Here is a 20989-nt window from a genome sequence, read left to right on the forward strand (position 1 = left end):
TAATAACCTCTAAAATGACAGCTCTGTATATCATAGTGGGCACTATGAAGTTAGGTCTAAGTAATGATGTCTGACTACTTTCAGAATATAGTGAGAGTTTCTTGGTGTCACATCTAAATCATTTCCCTGTAAGAAAAGCCCTCAATTGGCCTCTAACAGATCTTAGTTCACTACATAAATGCATCTATTTCAGTTTCATGTATTTTTCAAAGCTTATTTTTCAATTATATTTTAAGTAATTAATATAGAAATAACACTATGTCATGCACTAAAAAGGCCTACTCCAACAACAGATTTTCCCACAGTTTAACTGAAAGAAGGGGCAACAATGTATGAAGTATAGAGTGCATCCTATGGTAAATTCCCCTTCCTCCTTTCCAAAAGGTAAATTATGGCTGACTAGCTACTTATGTCTCTCAGGAGGTGTGCTTTTCTTCCTTCCCTAGGAGACTGGCTACTGGATGGTGTGAAAGCAATGACCAATCTATAGATTTGTGGTTCTTCGTCTATGATAAGGTCGTAGAGCCATATGAAAAGTAGGCCTGCCCAGGTCTGAGCTCATGCCAGGGGGCCCAGATTAAGACAGCCTGATTGTGCTTCGTCACTGTTGTCACTAGCACCAAACAAAGAAAATCAGAGTTCTACTCCCATTCTCACCCAAGGCATATTATTAAAGGGAAATTATTTTATAATCTTGTAATTGAGATTATATATTGAACACACAGATGATGGGTAAGAGTATGTGAGTAATCTTAAACCTGAGGGGAACATGCTAGCACAGAAAAGAGCTCTAAAAAGAGACTGATAAGTTCCCAATTACTGCCCCCCCCCATTTTTACCCTCTTAAAGGTGTTTTTTCATTGATTTCCATTGCAACCACAAACCTAGAGGAGCCTACAAATTCCCTTTCTTCCCACTCTAGTTCAATGAAGGAGTTGATACCAAATCTCTTCCTCTGTTCCCTTTAACAGAGATCAGAAGCAAGACTTTCCCAAAAGTGATGTTGTTGAAATACCAAAGCAAAAGAAAACTATAACACAACAAAGTTGCATCACAAATCTATTTAATGACTAATCTTAGAATTTAATCAACTGACTGCAGAGGCTATCTCACAGAAAGGTGAGGCTCAATGAATTCTTATAGTTCTCTGAACAAATATATTATTAAGATTTTAGAAGATTATTAAAACAAAATGAGACAAAGCCGGAAGGCAAGATGGAACATTGTAGAATTCCCCACCCATACACCATCTGTAAAGCTGAATGAACAGATACCTGTATACTTTCCTTTTGCCTTTTAGTCTAACTTAGTGATTCTCCACTTTAAATATGCATAAAAATTAATGTTGAGGAGTGTATATGTGTACACAAAAGATTTTACATTGATTTTTATGAGTTAAGGAACTTACAAGTTTTGCTCTGGCTTTGGCCTTACACACTGACTTTAGACTCTAACCCCAGAGTGCACAAAATTCCACACTACTCCAAACAGCCACAAAATTGGCGTAGTCAAAAATTCCTAAAAATTCCTTAAATCATAACATATATTAATATTTCAAACAATAATCTTCTATTTAAATTAGAACCACATTAATATGAGATGCTTACCCTACAGGAGACATGTAGGAACTAAGAGAGAACAGCAGATTCTCATCTGCAGGGGCATAAGCTCCCTGAGATGGGCAGAATTGTCGGTACTATTTAAACTGCCCATTTGACTTGTCTGCAAGACATGTACAGCTGGATATTCAAAAGTTAAATTCAGATATGATAACATGTTATTACTACAAGCATTTAAAAAAATGAGGTTTCCAGGAAGAAGTCAAAATCTTATAAAAATTAATTCAATATTCCTTTAAATTTGAGATTCTTCCTCCTCCTTTTCCCTTTTCTGCAGTACTCTCTTGCAGAGGTTAGGGTCCTACTGCCACAAATCCTCTGTAAGAAAGTACAGGGCAAATCCTTTAAGCATCAGTATAATTAGCATGTTTCTTTAGTTGCTCATGAGTGCAGAAAGAAATTATTACAGCCAAGAAACAACCTTGGTTGCCCTGGCCCACCACATGTTCTTTCTACTACGTACACCAATCATCCCTAGTTTGCCCTCATCTTACAGGAGAATCTGACCCCCACCCACAAAGGCAGAGTGGGAGGAGAAGGCCTGGTTTGTATGTCTGCAATTGGGTTTTTAAAGATCAATTCATAAGATAGATTTAATTCTTAATTGAGCTTACTTGAGTAGGTTTATTACATACCAACCACATAATGATGCTAAGACAGATGTCCCTTCAAAATTTCTGTATTTTGAGTAGGATGTCTTTAACTAAACAGCAGTAGACACATGAAATTACTAAGCTTCAGAACTTGTCTCCAGGACTTCATTCAGACATTGAAATTATCTATTAAAGATCTCAGGACTTTACCGTAGTATTCTCAGCGGTAACGTAAGTACCATGTTTCTGGCCACTTTTTATTTTTATTTAATTTAATTAATTAATTTTTTTTGAGACAGGCTCTCACTCTGTCACCCTGGCTGGAGTGCAGTAGCATCACCATAGCTCACTGCAACCTCAAATTCCTGGGCCCAAGTGATCCTCCTGCCTCAGCCTCCCGAGTACCTGGGACTACAGGCATGTGCTACCACACCTGGCTAATTTTTCTATTTTTTGTAGAGACAGGGTCTTGCTCTTGCTCAGACTGGTCTCGAACTCCTGGCCTCAAGCAATCTGCCAGTCTAGCTACTTTTTAAACAACAACAATAACAAAACTTTAAGTAACAGAAACAATATGGGTGTGATATTACAGTAACACTTCAGTTAGCTGGTATCCAAGATTCTCAAATTACTTCGTGATCAAATTGACAAGAATCTCAAAATATTAGAAAGCTGGTTCTGGGCTGCTCAACGTATCTAAATAATTGATATTAGGGGCTAAAAAGTGAAAAGGCAATGCCAATTTCCCAATGGCATTCAAATGAATAAAAATACCTAACTTAATTTGTAAAAATATACTATTTCTCAAGGTACTCAAAAAATATTTCAATTTTAAATCTAAGAAAAAACCATAAATTTCTATAAAATTTTTATGAGTTTTTACACAAGAAAGAATGCCTAGCTTTAAAGGCACCTTCATCCAATGTACTATATTGGGTTAAATCTTCACCTATCCAAAAAACTGGTCACACAAAAAAACCTATTCCTTGAGACAGATTCAAATGCCTCAACTTTTCTAATAATAACTTTTGCCAAGTATCTTACTAGTAAGATTCTCAGGCTCATGAGAGAAGAAAATGTTGATCACATTCAACGACCACCAGAGACACTTCTTAAAACCATAAATTAAGAATAGCAAATGAGAAGTATTCCAGATGCGTTTTATAGAGAAGTTCATTCGTATTATTTAATTCCACATATAATTACCACTAGTTTGTCTTGCCAGCAATGTAATTATGATCAGAATTTTTAAAAAGCGCTAGGTTAAGTGTTAGAAAAAATTGATTCTGTGACAAACAGCTTTCTATAATTAACAGGTCTGCTCCCACCAGAAAAAATAATCACTGAGTTTTAGAGTAAATTACATCCTGTTTCAGAATCTAAGAGCTCAAAAAGATGGGTAGAAAAATAGTATTTCTGTTTGATGGTGATAACCAAATATTACAAATATAAGTTGAAAACTTGCAAGAACAGTATAAAGTTTAATTGTCCAGCTACAAACCTGTATCAATCACTCAGAAATTGCTTCACTTTTATGCTTTAGCTCATCTTCAAGTTGCCTTTCATGGGATAAAGCCTAGAGCTTGGGCCATAAAAAAAAAAAAATCTCTTTTTTCACTACCAAGAAAGTAATATTAATAACAACAAAGACAAGAAACTCAAAACAAACATTTTTTTTCCTCGTATAAATCTACAGCAGATATATATTTCTGCTGTAATCCTCTTTCCCCCTCCCCAAAAGAGATTTAAGACTTTCCATAGTTCAATAACTACGTATGGGAAAAGCTCACGAAATCATTTAAAGGCAATTTAAATATAATATGAATATCCACCATGACAGGTGGCAGAAGTGATAAAATGGCTTCGTTTTTTGTGGTTTAGATTTTTTGATTCATGAATGTCAACAATGTTAACTAAATGTTAAGTGTTGATTTATACTGTGATATTGTAAAATACGTGTTTGGTCTTGTCCAGTTTCCTTGAAATCTCCAAAGTGATAAATGTCTTTTTGTAGGCTAATGAGTTTACTGATGACAGGGGAACCAACCATGTGATTAGAGGGCTGAAAATTTCAGTCCACCCAACTCTAGGAGGGAAGGAAAGCTGAAGGTCAGACGGTCCAGTTGGTAAACCACTGGCCCAGGTCAATCATGCCTATGAAATGAAGCTTCCATAAAAACCCAAAAGGACTGACTGAGTTCTGGGGGCTTCTGGATAGTTGAACATGCAAGTTCTGGAGGGTGGCACACCTGGAAAGGGCATGGAAGCTCTGTGCCTCTTTTCCCATACCTCACCCTATGCATCTCTTCCATCTGGCTATTCATCTGTATTCTGTATTCTTTGTAATATCCTTTATATTTAATAATAAATGGGTAAATGTAAGTAAAGTGTTTCCCTGAGTTCTGTGAACCACTCTAGCAAATTAAACAAACCAAAGGAGAGGGTGGTGGGAACCCCAATTTACAGCTGGTAAGTCAGATGCAAGGCCACCACCTGTGCATCTGAAGAGGGAGGTGGTCTTGTGGGACTGAGCCCTCAACATGTGGGATCTGATGCTATCTCCAGGTACACAGTGTCAGAATTGAACTGAATTAGACGATACCACACTGGTGTCCGCTGGAGAGAAATCCTCATACATTTCAGTGACGAGAGGTCATAAAAGTATGGTATGTTGTGAGAGTATAGTAAAAGCTACTAAGTTTTTTCTCTCCACATCCTCAGATATACCTAAAGGGGCCTCTAAACATTTTAAACTATAACACAGTGAAGTGTTTTGAGAGAAAAAGATCCTTGAATAGTAATGCCAAATGACTTGATGCAACAAATGACAAAGAGGAAGAAGGCCTCAGAATACACAGCACACTGGAAGCACTAAGTACAAGAAAAAAATGGTCCTAACAGCACTCAAAGGCCCTGACAGAATTATAGCCCTGAGTAATAATCAGTACCTATGATACTCCTGAGGCATTCGGAAATTAAATGACCAGTGGATTTCACCTCAGAAAGCCAGAATATGGCTAAGAATTTTTTATAAAGGAGCTAATGAAAGTTATTTTCTAAATGTCAGTATAATAGGGAAATATTTTAAAAATCACAAATAAACATATTGCCAAAAAAGTCAGTTACAGTAACTGAATTCACCCTTTTGATTGAATCCAAATTTTATAGAACAAATCTTTTAATAAAGGGGATTTGTTCTGTAAAGTTTAGATTCGGCTGAGGGCTGCACTTGGGCATCTGGAGGCCACAGGTTCCCCACCCCTAAGAGAGGCATTCACAAATCCCCAAATCCTGTGGCCTGCTCAGTCAACCCTTCTAACCTCTCTTCAGTTTCCTCACAAATTGCTTAAAGCTTGCAAGCTATTTTCTCTGGCTACTTCAACTTCCCACCCCTTAAATGTATACATTACTTAAGTGGACCTTATTACTTTATATTTGTTGGTAAATTTGTGGCTCAAGTTATGATCTCCCATTTTTGCTTCCATCCTGATCTCTCTCCTGTATTTTCCACTGCCCCTTGGTCATCTTGGTATGAATGTTCCATAGGTATTCAACCTAGAAATAGTGAAAATCCAACTTTAACTCCTTCCAAAACTAACTTGCCCTTTCATGTTTATTTATTTCATTGGTAATAAAATTCTTCCAGCAACACAGGCTGGAAATAGCCAAGAAGCTACTGGTTCATTCTCCTTTAGTGTCTCACATTGAGTTACTCACTTATTCTTTACAAGTAAGGACACCTCAGGCTTTTAATAACTTACTTCTCTCTTTCTTTTTCCTCTTTCCTTCCTCAGTTTATATTCCATGGTCCATTAGTTAGATGGCCATCGTGCCAGTATCTCTGCCCTGCTCTCTCCTGAAACACCAATCTGAAATAGCACAGCATGGGCCAAACTAGTTGTCTCTTCCTTTTGAGCCTATAACTAGACTGAAGGACAAAACAAATACAATGGTGCATATTGGTGCTGTTTTTTTAAATTCAAGGCCTCAAATCTAAGCCAGGGAAAAAATCCTAATTACCCTAGTCAGTTACCTGCTCTAATTTCTACGGTATCTATTCCAAATAGTCCTCCTGCTCCTTAAATGTTCAACCCTACTTTCCTTTTAGATAGTCCTAGAGAAAATAAAATTCAGGAAATACCTCAACCTCTAACCACTAAACCAATTTCCACATACTTATTTTTGCTCTGAATAACTCTCTTATCTTACTCAACTGATTATCGCTCTTTCTCCTAGCACTAAAATATGATCAAGAGCAAGACTGCTATTTTAAAAAATACACATACCTAAAAACCTTACTTCACTGTCATAACCATGTCTAGCCACTGGCTCCTCTCTCCTTCGCCTCACAGGCAAATTGCTTAAGCACTGTTTATATTTGCTACTTTGGTCTCTTCACCTCCCGAAGTCCTCAATCCCATTTCCCTATTCACCAGTCCCATTAAACTCTTTCGCCAAGGTTCGTTTCTGAACTCAACAGAACTTTACTCTGCTCAGCAGCACTCCACACTGTTGAGCACATTCTCCTGCCTGAAACACTTTCCTTAGGTTCCTCAAAATATCGCATACTCCTGATTGCTCTCACACCCTTCTATTCCTTCCCAGACTCCCTTACAGGCTCCTTTCCTACTTCCAGCCCTGCAATATGATTCTCTTCAGGGCTGTCTTGGCCCTCTTCTTTTGTTATACTCTCCCAGGGTAATTTCATCTATACTCATGGTTTCAGTTGTCACCTAAAATGAAAGAATTTCAAATATTTATCTACTACTGAGCTTTTTCCTCTGCTCTAGATGCATACATTCAAAGGTCTACTAGACATCTCCACTTGGATGTCTGAAAACTACCTCAAACTCTGCATGCACAAAAAATGAATTCTTCATCTCCCTCAATTCCCACCAAATCTGCTTCTATGTTCCTCCAGCTCAGGGACTGCTATCATCATCCACTGAGGTATTCAAACCAGTGCAGACATTATCCTTGAGACACCCTTTATCCTCCCACATTCAACCTCCCATGCCATTCTGGAGCTTCGGCATTTAGTCTACCACAAATACGTTCTCCTCTTACTTACTCACTGAACTAACTCAGGCCAACATTATCTACTGTCTAGATTACTATATTCTCCTAACAGGATCCCCTGCCCTCAATTCTGTACACTGCAGTCAGAGTGATATTTGAAGTTGCTTCTTTCTGAGAAAACTTCCTAGCCCATAACTCACTGCACCCCCTTAACTATAAGAAGGGTAGGCTTTGAAGCAGTTATGTTTATGCTATATAACCCTGCCCTCCTAGCTACAGCTAATTAGACCAATGATAGACAACTGATGTAGAAGCCAATCAGACTCTCTCCAGGGGGATTTTGAAGTGGGAGAGAAACTCCAGAGGCTGTGGGTTAGAGAAGCAGAGATGCCAGTATACACAGAAAGAACAAGACACTCTGTGATACTTGATAGCCAGAAGCACCTTATACTAATTGATAACCACGTCTGGTTTTGTGAGGTCCAGCTGTACTTCCTACCCTTGCATATGCTGAATTTCTCTGGATCACTTTCTTTGTCTTTTACTTAAGTTTCTGCCTTAGTTATAAGACATCCTTAGCTAAAATAATCCTTCTAACATGCAATTTTAATCCTGAACTCCCTTGCTTGAACTCACACTATGGTTTCCTCATAAGATAAAACCCAAGTCTTCATTAGAGCTTGGGCCAAGAATGAAGGGATTCCAGGGACCCCAAGACTCTGAATAATTTGGCCCTGGTCTCCTCTCTTACTAGATTCTCCTCCCTCTTCAATCCCAGGACCTAGCCACAGTGGACTGCTTTAAAAGTACCACAATCTCACTGGCAAGTCAACATGAAGTTGTTTTTTGGGTTTTTGTTGTTTTGTGTGGGGTTTTTGGTTTTTTTTTTGTCTGTAACATACTCTTCCCCCTCACTTTCCCTATCAAGACCTATTCATCCTCAAGGTTTCAAGTTCAGCTGTCACTGTGTTCACTCCCAAGGCACATCTGGCTTTCCTCCACGGCAGAAAATCCATTACTCTGAATTGAAAACATCTGAGCTCCTCATTGGACTGAAACATCTGTAAGGGCAAAGAACATATGTTTTGTTCACAGTTGGGTTCCCAGAATTTCACAGCAGATACTCAGATATTTTTTAATTAACCTAATTAGTTGTAAAATTGTGCTGGTTTTACTCTCATGTCTTGGTAAATTACCTTTTCTATTTCCATAGGTACTATCCTATTTCAAAGCTCATTTCTTCTTCTCTAAACTAATTCAATGATTTCATAACTAATCTCCCTGCCTAACTTTACCCCATTCAAATCCATCCTATCTCTTATATCAAGTAGGTATGCAAGAGATGTTAATTCTTTCTCTCCTTTGCCTCTAGAACAAAGCGCATTCAGCTGAAATACTTTCTATTTCTTAAACATATTAAACTTTTCTGCCTTTATGCTTCTACTTCCCTTATGTGAAATACCCTTATCTACTATCTTCAAGTGTTCAAATATAAGCCATCATATGAGGCCAGAAAATGATACTTTTCATACAATTTTACCTACACTTCTCATGATACTTAGTATTTTTTATATTGTACTAAAAGTTACTTACGTATCTAACTTTTTTGTCAACTAAGAAACGTTAAGTTTCTTGTTTATGCAAATAAAACATGTAACACAATTCAACATAAATGAAGCAATTGAGTTATTAATGTTCACAAATATTTTTCATAACAATTATGGTTATTTACAATTAATATTAATAAAATTACATTTGCCTACAAGATAAACTTTTCATATTTAGAATGTTTTCATTACAAAAGATTGATGCTGTGTTCTGGTTAATGACATCTTTTAAACAATAACTTCAAATTTATTTTCTATTAACTAAAATGGTCTCAATTTTAAGGGTACACAGATAATCATGTTATCTCAATCAAGATTAAATTATCCTTTGTGGGCTTAGTACCTCAGATGTTCTTAGTCCAACACCTTCTAATCATTCAGTTAAATTTTTAAGTCTGGAAAACAAAAGCGAAATAACATTTGGTGATTACACAGCAGGAAGGATTCAAGAAAGCAAGATTATTTTTAAGCAGCTGCTAATTGCAATAATAAAGGTTTCCAAATATTCAAGCTGATTCGGAATAGTCAGTTGTTAATAGGGTAAACAATTTACTTCTCAATCCCATATATGGCAGTGTTTTTCAAACTATGAGTTCCAACCCACTGATAGGTCATGAAATCAATTTGGTCAATTAGAATTGTTTTTTAATGAAATAGAAGAAAATATGAAATATTGGAATGTAGCTCATGGAGTAAGGATAAATATTTGTGAAACTTATGTTTATATTGTTAAATTAATTTAAGTTTGGCTCAAAGTGGCCTCCATACTTGGCCCAAAGCTGACTCTATACACAGTGAACTCTGTAAACAAGTTAAAACTTAACCTAGGAGAATACCCTTGTAACTAAGCAACTCTCAGCCAATCATAGTAGCCAAACCCTCAGCCAGTCCCAAACTGAAAGCTGCCAAATTATACCCAAATAACGCAAACACCAAGCTGCACCAATCAGGTAATCTCTGTAAGGTATTTCCTGTTTTTCCCTGTTATAAACACAGTTGAGTGTAGACAGGGGCATTCTGAACCATCTTTGGTTCATGAGTGCTACCTGGTTCTAGAACCTTTTTCTTGCTCAAATAAACTTTGTTAAACTTAACAGGTCTGAGATTTTTTGTTATTGTTGTTATTTTTGTTTTAACAATACCCACATGAATGTGTTGCATCATAGTAAAAGTTATTTTTTCCCCATTTGGACCACAGTCAAAATAGCAAACCAATGATATTTACAAGACATAGGGACTTAAAATATATATTGAAAAAATGTTTCTTTTAAAAACCTGTCTCATTTCCAATTAACAAAAAGTTATAGCAGGTTAAATATTTAAACATACCTAGGGTTCTCTTATTACATAAGGACATTTATAGTCACTTCAAATTCAAAAAGAAAAAAACTAGTTAAGCTGAATTCTAAAAGGATTTTCATTTGTCTTCAATTTCTTGTGGACTTTACTCACCAAGGACATTCTGCAAGCTATTAAGTATAAATACGCTAGCTATTACATTACTATATATTATAACTGCTCATTATTGAAACAGGAAGTAACTAAACAATATAATATGCAATTAGGTTTCGATGAAGTTGATTCACCAAGAGATAATTGTAATCCAATTGTCATGCCACAATTGTAACTCATGAGACATGCTCATTCCTTGACAACTGAAAGCTCCTTTCTTTTACTCATATCTAAAATATCGTTCAGGTATTTAGCTAACAATAAAAAAATGGCTAGGAATATAATACTCTTTTAAAAACACCTTTGCCAAAGATCCTTTATAGACAAAGGAATAATTTTACATTACCCTCAAAAGATGGAATAAGGAATCTTCTTAGTTTATCATCATCTTGGTTATCAAGAATTGGCAAAGCTCTGGAATTTCCATACAAGGCAACATTTGTATAAATATGATAATAATATTGTCAACAGCTGATAATACATAAAAAAGAATAAAAATGTCAGTATATAGTCAATGTGTAGGATAATTTAGAAGGTGAAGTGGGAGTATAAATTTTCTCACAGTCATGGGAAGATGACATTATTTACCTTAAATCTGATGATACAAAATGACATCAATGGGTTCAGTCAGCAGTTCTAATTATTTTTGTTTTAATAGTTGTGAAGGTACAATCTTAACTTTGAAAACTTTGATGGATATGTACCTAATGACTATTTCTCATACAGTGAAAAAGGGCAAGGACTACAGAGCCAGAAAAATCATACCACAACCATAGAAAAATTAAGTACTCTTTTAAAATAGCCTTTTTTAATTGTTTGCTTTATTTTATTTCACTCTTGTTTCCTTAAGAACATTGGATAACAGCTATATTTCCTCTTTTACAGAGGTTAGCTATGAGGACCCTTAATGAAGAGAAATCAAGGGAGTTTTATAAAGACAAATTGTTATCTAGTTACAATACTGTTGATAACATATTTTTTACATCAATAACTTGCCATCTTTCTTTACATCATATACTATATTTTCAAACTGATGGAAGTAATTCATAGTTATTACCACAGATATTAAAATAAATATAAATTATGCCTGAAAAATAGATTAAGTGCAAACAGTTTCTCTGGATGAATCAATAAAGCAAACAGTGTTTGCTATCATCTAAGGTTATCTGTCAAATAGATAGTAATAGTATGACTGATTGCTCTAGTTTGGCAAGAACACTTCTTTATAATATCAAAGATCTTTTAAAAAAAAACCAATAGTCAAAGGCAATCAATTCCTTGTTTGGAGTTTTCTGCCCTTAGGATATGAAAATACCCAACCAGCTGATAGTATTAATTATGGTTCTGCCATTTCAGAAAATAATTTTCTCTTGCTCAAAAAAATAAAAAAACACCCTTGATATCACAAAGAGCCCCAGATTCCTCTTTTGAAGGCACAATCGTCATCTTCCCAGGAGAATCAAGGATGCTTGGAAAGAATGAGGGCTTAATACAGGTCTGATTTGGATTCAAAATTTGTCTCTCCACTTACTAGTTATCTGACTCTGAGCAACTTTTTCAATCCATTTGATTTCTTAGTTTCTTCATCTGTAAAATGGAGATATTTCTAACTGTCTTCCAGGTTAGTGGGAAAATCAAATTAAATAATGCATATTAAGTAAGAAACTGACACCTGGTAAGCATTCAACCAACTTTAGTTCTCTTTCATTTTTGCAACTCAAAACAATGAACCATAAATATAAAATATTTCTAAAGAATATAGATTTTAAAAGTTTTATTTACAAGCAATTATTAATAGGGACAATGTCAAAAAGAAACAAAATTCTCCACTGGTTACACACATAATCTCCATCAGCCATTTCATTCTACTCAATTACTTGGCTTCAGAAACTCAAGGTAAAAAATTAATGCAGTAGACTCCCTACTGATAAATGTGTCCTCTTTATTCATTCTGGTATCTCCCCCGGCACTGCCTAGAGTACAGTGCCAAGTACATAAACACTCAACAAATATTACTACTGAACTGAAGCAAACAGCCCTATGTGCTTCAAAAACTCTTGAAGTACCACCATGTTCTGGAAAAGTCACAAAATGACTACAAGTCAGGAAGAAAAGGATGAGTGATTAACTGTATGTCCAGTTGTAGGAAATCTAAATACAGATTATTGGCAACCGAATTCTAGTCCAAAATAGCTCTTGAAAGCAAAAAATAAAACCATCTAAGCACTGTAATGTACTGTCTTTACTTTTGATAGGAAGAACACTTCAGCTACTTTTCAGAAATTTCTAAATATTCAGATGTTAGAAAATTTGCCATCACATACATGTAATATAATATGCATTAGAATGATGGGTCCTGATAAGGGCTCATCCAGACAATTTAAAAGCAATACTCTGAAAGTAGGAATCACAAGCAAAGCAGCAAATGTCAATTTGAGCTGCCAAAGCAGATGGAGAAAAAAGTAACTTTAATTCTGTAAGAAAAATGTCCTATTGTCCCAATTCTCCTATACACACTAATAAGGAATATGTGTTCTTGAGAACGGTGCATTATAATCCATAAAAGATATCAGAGAACTAACAAGCAGATGCTAGGAAAAGATGAAGGATAAAGCAGTAATAATTTTGGTTGGTACTCAGATTTTATGGATGAATGAGATGAAAACTAAAGACAATCACCCCTCCTTATGTTATTTTTCTTAAAACCATATAACCATCAGGCCACATGTAAGTTGTAAAAGATATTACAAAACATAAGAAAGATTTCCTATCAGCCACAAAGGTCTGAAGAAGGGCAGCAAACAGTAAAACAAAACAAGAAGGCAGCTTCTGGTAGGGAGGAAAGGGAAAACAGGAGCAGAGGAGTGAATTTCTATGGACTAACATGAAAAAAGGAGGCCACCATTCTGCTTAGGGACTCACATTCAGTTAGGTTATAGCAATCCCAGCCCACCTAAGGATCCCTGCTCCCCTACAGGGCTGAAGGCAAACTGAGGAAGCTGGAGGCCCTGAGGGAATGCAGAAGACTTACACTCCAGGCCTGAGGGAAAGCTAAAGGATTAAAACTCTTCCAAATATTCAAATCAATTGCATTGCTTCTGAAAGTCGAAATAAAGTTTAAAAATTTCACTAGTGGAGGGGCTGAGATTGCAGTGCACTATCACTGGGCCTGTAAATAGTTGCTGCATTCTAGCATAGGCAACATAGAGAGATCTCGTCTCTAAAAATAAAAATTTTAGAAGCCACAAATTACTTGAGCAATGTGATACTGTGGAATTCACTTAAATTCTGTAGGTACATTTTTCTCATCCATAAAACTATGGTCTTGGAATAAATTAGTGTAAGGTCATGCAACTCTAAAATTTAATGTTTTAGGAATCCTCCCCCCTCCAAAATTACAGAGGTTAATAAAAAGAAAATTTGTTTTTTTGTATTATTTCCCCATTAAGTCATATAAGCAACACACTGTCCAGGCTCCAAGGAGGAAATAAAGATGATGCCTTGACTCCCAAGAAACAGAGAAACTGGTTAGTAGAAAGAAGACACTCAAGTTCATTTCAACGCAAGGCAGAAACAAGGGTCAGGAAAGATACAAATGACATTGTTATGGAAATCTTTAAGGCCAAGAATCTAACCTGAAAATTATAACTTTCACTTACGCATCTTTCTGAGCTTCATTGTATAGGCCTCCCAAAGTGCTAGGACTACAGGCATGAGCCACCATGCCCAGCCTGCAGCTTTGCTTTGAATGAAACCTTACTGCTATCTCAAAACACCACTTCTCCTACTGCCCTCTCAAATGGTGCTATAGGCATCCCTACTCCTTACTCCTACCATTATTCCCCAACTCTAAGACATCCTCAAAAAATTACTCCTTTAACGCTCAAATTACTCAGCTATAGCTGTTCCTCTTTTTGTTGCTATGATCTACCAGTCTCCTAGTCATGTCCCTCACTGACTGAGGACTTTCAAACCTAATTAAAGGCATCCTTTATCCTAAGCCCTGCTATCTCTCTGGGTGATATCAACATCCCTGAGACCAAACTCTCCAAAACAATGAGCTTACAGTTCTTTGACATGCTCATCTACAGTAATCTACCCCACCTCCTACTCCTAGCCACCTATTCCCATGGTCACTACCTAGATCTGGTCATCATCTAAAACTGCCCCACTTGTAAAAAACATAGTTCAGGTATTACACTCCAACCACAATCTCTTCTTCTGGTAACTTGCTTTACCACCACCAATATGAACACTGTTTGACCTCAAGATGGTCTCTAGTACCTGAACTTTCTACCTTTTCCCCATCTACCCTCTTTTTACTAGATTCTTTTTTAAGCAATTTAAATTCCATGCTCCATCTTGTTAAAATTATTCTTATCAATACCCCAAATTCCTTAGGTTCCTGTCTTGCAAAAGACCAAGCCCAGATGAACCCAGCTATCTGCTTTCTCCCTATCTACAACAAACTGCAAATGGGAAAGGGGCTGCAACAGATTCTCCTAGGAGCTTAAACCCTACTGTAAACTGCAAATGCAAGGGATCTAGGTTGCACGCTCCTTATGAGAGGCATCATCTAATGCCTGATGATCTGAGGTGGTGATGCTAGCACTGGGCAGTGGCTGCAAAGAGAGGTGTGACTGCACATTAGCAGTCATTAGCAGAGGGGTGTGACTGCACAATAAATGCAATGCGCTTGAATCATCCCAATTCAAGTGCATCCAATCCCCATTACTTCCTTTCCTTCCCAGAAGAAAAGCAATCAAATGGGAAGTCTTGCAACTTTACAAAACACCTTATCCACTCAACACTCTCCAATTTGGCTTCTGCTTCCATCAAACAGGCCTCTCTGAGGCTACCCTACCAATGGGACATTTTTTTCACTTTACATTTAACTTGATCTTTCAGAAACACTTAACGTTGTTGATCAACTGAATCCTTGAAGCATTCTCTTCCCTGCATGGCAGGCTGGAAAATGCTCCCCTGAAGATATCAAGGGGTACTAATCTTTGGAACCTGTGAATGTTATCTAATATGGCAAAGTGTTGGTGGATGTGATCAAATTAAGGATTTTGCGATGGGATTATCCTGGATTATCTGGTGGGACCTAAATGCCATAATGAATGTCTTATAAAACAGAGGCAGAGGGACATCAGATGCACAAAAGAGGCAATGTGACCATAGAGACAGTGACTGAAGTGGTGTGGGGACAAGTCAAGGAATGCCAGCAGCCACCAGAAGCTGGAAGGGGCAAGAGACAGATTCCCTTCTACAGACTGAGGGGTGATACCCTGATTTCAGCCCAGTAATGCTGACTTCAGAATTCTGGCCTCCAGAACTATGAGAGAATAACTTTCCGTTGCATCAAGCCAGCAAAATTTTTGGTAATTTGTTAAACCAGCCTTAGGAAACTAATACAAAACAACTTCTTTAATAATTCATTGTCTTAGATTTCCCGAAATCAATTAATTCTTGTCAGCCATCTTTAACAATTCACGGTCCTCGCTACCTGGACATTAAAAAGGGTAATTCCTCAAAGGCCAGGACTTCTCTTCTCTTTCTATATTCCTTTGCTCTGGTTAATCTTATCTGCACCCATGGCAATTACCACCTTGATACAATAAATCCAAGTGTGTATTTCCAACTTTGATCTCTCCTCTGATTTTAAACCAAACTGCCTACATGTCTTTTCCACTTGGATATTCCAAAAGCACCTCAAATTCAATATATCCAAAAACTAACCTGATCCTCTTCCAGTGTTCCTTGCCGCAGCAAATGGTACAAACTATGTACCCAGTTACTCACACTAGATCCTAGGAGTTATTCTTGGTATCTCATTCCGGTCCCCATGTAAAAACAAACAACAGGTTGATTTTACCATTGTCCCTCTAAATATCTCCTGAATCCATCCACACTACCATATCTCAAGCTACCATGAACTCTTACCTGGACCACTGCAATAGTTTCCTAACAGATCTGCCATACTCTATCCATTCTTCACACTATCAAAAATCTCTATACACAAAATTACGTTTTCAAATTTAAAATCTGATCAATCACTCCTCAATGACTTCTGCTCTCTCAAATAAATTTCTAAATTTATAATGAAAGAATTTTTAATAAAAAATAAGATTCTGAATAACTTTTACTCAGTACTGTGTGATCCGGGCCCTGCATATTTCCCTTGTCACATCTTTCACCATTCTACAAAACTCTGTTCTCTGCAATCCATCCACCACATCAGCCTTCCCTCAGTTCCTTGGAATATGCAAGGCTCTCTCCTGACAGCTTCTGAACACGCTTTCCCTCAGCCTGGACTACTCTGCTCATGTCTACTCAACCTACTTCCTTTTCCTTACTACTGAGCTCCTGCTCATCCTTCAAATCTCAAATTTCAGTTCAGCTACCCCCTTTCTCAGGACATCTTTCCCTGACCGTCTCATCTAAATTGGTTTCTTATGCACTTTTATGGCACCATGTTCTTCTCCTTATACTTATCAGCATTCTATTTACTTATTTTTTCAACTAATTCTCTTCTTCACTAGACCATAAACTCCAACAAGGCAGGGAATGCTTGTTGTAGTCACTCTATATCTTGAAAGCCTAAGCATAGTACCTGGTTTATAGGAAGCACCAAATAGTATTTGCCAATTGAAAAATAAAATCTATGACAGTGTGAGTATATGTATTTTTTAGGTTGGTGCAAAAGTAATTGTGGTTTTGGACTGTGAATTTTAAATCATTATAACTAGGTACAAACACATCTTTATTAATCAAAACAAGAACCATTACAATCAACACATTTTTGTCAATGAGAAATAAGTTTGTTTATTCCTGTAGTGTAAAAATCCGTGCTTCAGGATTCAATGAACTCTTGGAAAGCATTTTCTGCATCCTGCTGGTTGTGGAAGCATTTTCCCTGCAAAAAGTCCATATGCTTGAAGAAGTGGTAGTCAGTTGGTGAGAGGTCAGGTGAAAATGGCGGACGAGGCAAAACTTCACAGCCCAATTCGTTCAACTTTTGAAGCACTGGTTGTGCAACGTGCAGTTGGGCGCTGTGGCGGAAAAGAACTGCGTCCTTTCGGTTAACTAATGCCAGCTGCAGGCGTTGTAGTTTTCGGTGCATCTCATCGATTTGCTGAGCATACCTCTCAGATGTTAATGGTTTCGCTGGGATTCACAAAGCTGTAGTGAATCAGACCAGCAGCAGACCACCAAACAGAGATCATGACCTGTTTGTGGTCAAGTCTGGCTTTGGGAAGTGCTTTGGAACTTCTTCTTGGTCTACCAATTGAGCTGGTCATCACTGGTTGTCGTAGAAAATCCCCTTTTTGTCTCATGTCGTAATCCAATTGAGAAATGTCTTGTTGTTGTTGCATACATTAAGAGAAGACAACACTTCAAAAAGATGATTTTTTTTATTTTCAGTCAGCTCATGAGACACCCACTTATCAAACTTTTTCACCTTTGCAATTTGTTTCAAATGCTGAACAACTGTAGAATGGTTGATGTTGAGGTCTTCGGCAACTTCTTGTGTAGTTTTAAAACTACTCGATGACTGTTCTCAATTGGTCGTTGTCAACTTCCAATGGCTAGCCATTGCACTCATCTTCAAGGCTCTCATTTCCTTTGCAAAACTTCCTGAACCACCACTGCACCATACATTCATTAGCAGTTCCAGGGCCAAATGTGTTGCTGATGTTGGGAGTTGTCTCCACTGCTTTATGACCCATTTTGATCTTGAATAAGAATATCGCTCAAATTTGCTTTTTGTCTAACTTTCCATAGTCTAAAAATGAATATTAAATAAACAGCAAGTTTTGCTAAGTCATTAGCAAAAAAACATAAAGAAACACATTAAAATAATGTATAACATAACCACATTTCCACATCAAAGGCAAATTTCAACAATGCTAAAACCACAAATACTTTCACACCAGCCTAAATATTTTCCAATATGTTTAGAACCAGAAGTGTTTCGGATTTAGAATTTTTTCAGACTTCGTAATACTTGAATTATGTACTTGCTGGTTGAACATCTCAAATCCAAAATGAGCATTTCCTTTGAGCAGCATGTCAGTGCTCAAAAAGTTTCAGATTTTGGAGCATTTTGGATTTCAAATTTCTGGATTTGGGGTGTTCAACCTGTATTTCAAGTATGAGTGTCCTGGAAGCCACCTAACCTTTCTTCGTTTACCTTTTGCATTTAATTACTAAGGTTGTTAATATGTTTTAACCCAGACCCACAGCTATTTAGATTTTCCTAAAGTAATAAAAAAGATTTCCCTGTCCAATATTGCCCATTATGTATTGAATAGGATTTGGTTCTTTAAAAACAGTAATTCGTAAGGCAACTCTAAAAAAAACAATTAATTAACATAAAGTCTGTGTCTGGTATGGTGAGTAACTGGGATCAGATTTACCCAAAGGGGCCGGGAGCGGTGGCTCACGCCTGTAATCCTAGCACTCTGGGAGGCCGAGGCAGGTGGATCATTTGAGCTCAGGAGTTCGAGACCAGCCTCAGCAAGAGCGAGACCCCGTCTCTACTAAAAATAGAAAGAAATTATATGGACAACTAAAAATATATACAGAAAAAATTAGCCAGGCATGGTGGCGCAAGCCTATAGTCCCAGCTACTCGGGAGGCTGAGGCAGGAGGATCACTTGAGCCCAGGAGTTTGAGGTTGCTGTGAGCTAGGCTGATGCCACGGCACTCTAGCCCGGGCAACAGACTGAGACTCTGTCTCAAAAAAAAAAAAAAAAAAAAAAAAGTATGTGAAACTGTTGTCGGACACTGGACAACAAAGAGATAAGGATTGTGACCCCTGAAAAAAGAAAAACAAATTAGGTAAGCCCTATCTCCACCCTGCCATCTGGCTGGGGGTTCTTTCCAAAACACTGTGTAGAATGGACCACACCAAACACAGCCTAACAGCTTCATTGAGTTGAAGAGACATATCAGGAAGGTGAAAGTGAATGTAGTTTATAGGGCAGTGTAGACAGAAGACAGCTACTCAGAGGAGAAAGAGCTCCAGAAATTGGCATAGGGATTCTCTTGTGTTTTGGCTGAATACTAAGCTGCACATGCTTAAGGCAAAACTTCCCAAGACTGAGGCAAAGGGCAAATGCCAGGGAGCTATAAGACTAACAATTTTCAGAATTTATTTGGAAGCAATGATAAGAATTACCACAGATTTCTCATCTGAAATTATACAAGTCAGAGATAAGAAAACTACAGCTTTAAAGTGCTGAAAGACAAAGGTGCCAAACTAGAAATGCCTATTATTTGCCCTTTTCATTCACATTCTTTTACATGTATAGAGTTTTCTAGAAGCTAAGCATTCTGTGATAACATAACAGGTTGTATTAGTTTTTCTTTTGAAAAATAGTTATTTTTCATAAAAACATTGTTTACGTTAACTGTAATTGGTTTATTACTTTGTAAATGAACTAATGAATAAATATTTTTTAAAGTTCTTAGTTTTAGTTTCTGATAAGGTCAATTTCAATAGCTATAGCCCATATGAAAAGCTCCTTGAGATCTTCAACAATTTTTAAGAACATAAAGACATTCCAAGACTAAAAGTTTGAGAATTGATGCTTTAGCAGTAGCACGGCTATCAAATTAGCGGTCCCTTGTGACGTCACAGGGCCTATGGGAAAGTTTTTCATTGAAAATTCTATTTCTTTAATAAATACATAGCTTGCTGGGCATGCTGGCTCATGCCTGTAATCCTAGCACTCTGGGAGGCCAAGGCGGGGAGGATCAATTGAGCTCAGGCATTCGAGACCAGCCCAACCAAGAGTGAGAACCCGTCTCTACTAAAAATAGGAAAAATTAGCCAGACATGGTGGCATGCACCTGTAGTCCCAGCAACTCAAGTGGCTGAGGCGGGAGGACCACTTGAGCCTGTAGGACCACCTGAGCCCGGAAGTTTGAGGTTGCTGTGAGCAAGGCTGACGTCATGGCACTCTAGCCTGGATGAAAGAGCAAGACTCTGTCATTCATCAATGAATAAATACATAAATACACACACAGAGCTTTCTTTTTGTGTCAGTCTGGGTAATGCATATCTTTGAAAAGAATGAGTCCATTTCATCTAAGTTGTTCAATTATTAGTGCATAGTTATTTATAATATTGCCTTGTTCTTTTAATATTTGTAGAATATGTTGTGATCTCTCTTCCACTCCACACATTAAAAATTTGTGGTTTCTCTTTTTTTATACTGATCAGTCTGGCTAGAGATTTCACAATTTTACTTTTTTCCAAAAAGTATTAATTATATAAATCTTGGTCCTCAAATACCTGACACAGATGAAGTTTTCTGCTGCCCTGTCAATTCTCAGACGTACCATGCTCTGATAATGGTGGTATAAAGAAATACAGCAACACTTAGAAGATCTGCAGACCTCACTGATTCAGTATTTTCTAAATGATCAATGCATGATGTTTCAAACACATACAGGGGCAAAAGACTCCTTTAAAATGCAAGATAGACCAATGGATATTTAATATAATAGAGTATGAAAAATTTTATTTCTGTGGTTTCAGATTTTGCACAGCAGTTACTTTGTTAAATTTTGATGTAGTACAAAAGAGGAGTATCCAATTATTTGTATGATTAATTGGGAAGTCACATAAGCAGTTCTGCTGTATACTGAAACATAATGGTTACCTCAGGAAAAGTACTTGTGAGAC

The 20989-nt window shown here is 37.1% G+C and overlaps 1 protein-coding gene across 9 annotated transcripts in view; it reads right to left on the minus strand.

The window, feature by feature from the left end:
• The window catches only part of MAPK8 (mitogen-activated protein kinase 8), a 92146-nt gene that overhangs the window by 48038 nt on the left and 23119 nt on the right, over positions 1-20989 (minus strand). For 4 of the 9 annotated variants that reach the window (XM_045569390.1, XM_045569398.1, XM_045569391.1 and 1 more), the window contains exons 1-5: positions 10637-10691; positions 9182-9233; positions 8162-8292; positions 5641-6140; positions 3714-3794 (exon numbers count right to left, since the gene is read on the minus strand). The exons of 2 other annotated variants lie outside the window; for them this stretch is intronic. The gene's annotated coding sequence lies outside the window, so the exon portion shown is untranslated. Of the gene's footprint in view, positions 1-3713; positions 3795-5640; positions 7813-8161; positions 8293-9181; positions 9234-10636; positions 10692-20989 lie in introns of those variants that run through there. 3 more of the 9 variants (XM_045569393.1, XM_045569396.1, XM_045569397.1) reach the window with 3 other exon arrangements.

The sequence above is a fragment of the Lemur catta genome, chromosome 14 (assembly GCF_020740605.2).
Source record: "Lemur catta isolate mLemCat1 chromosome 14, mLemCat1.pri, whole genome shotgun sequence".
NCBI lineage: Eukaryota > Metazoa > Chordata > Mammalia > Primates > Lemuridae > Lemur > Lemur catta.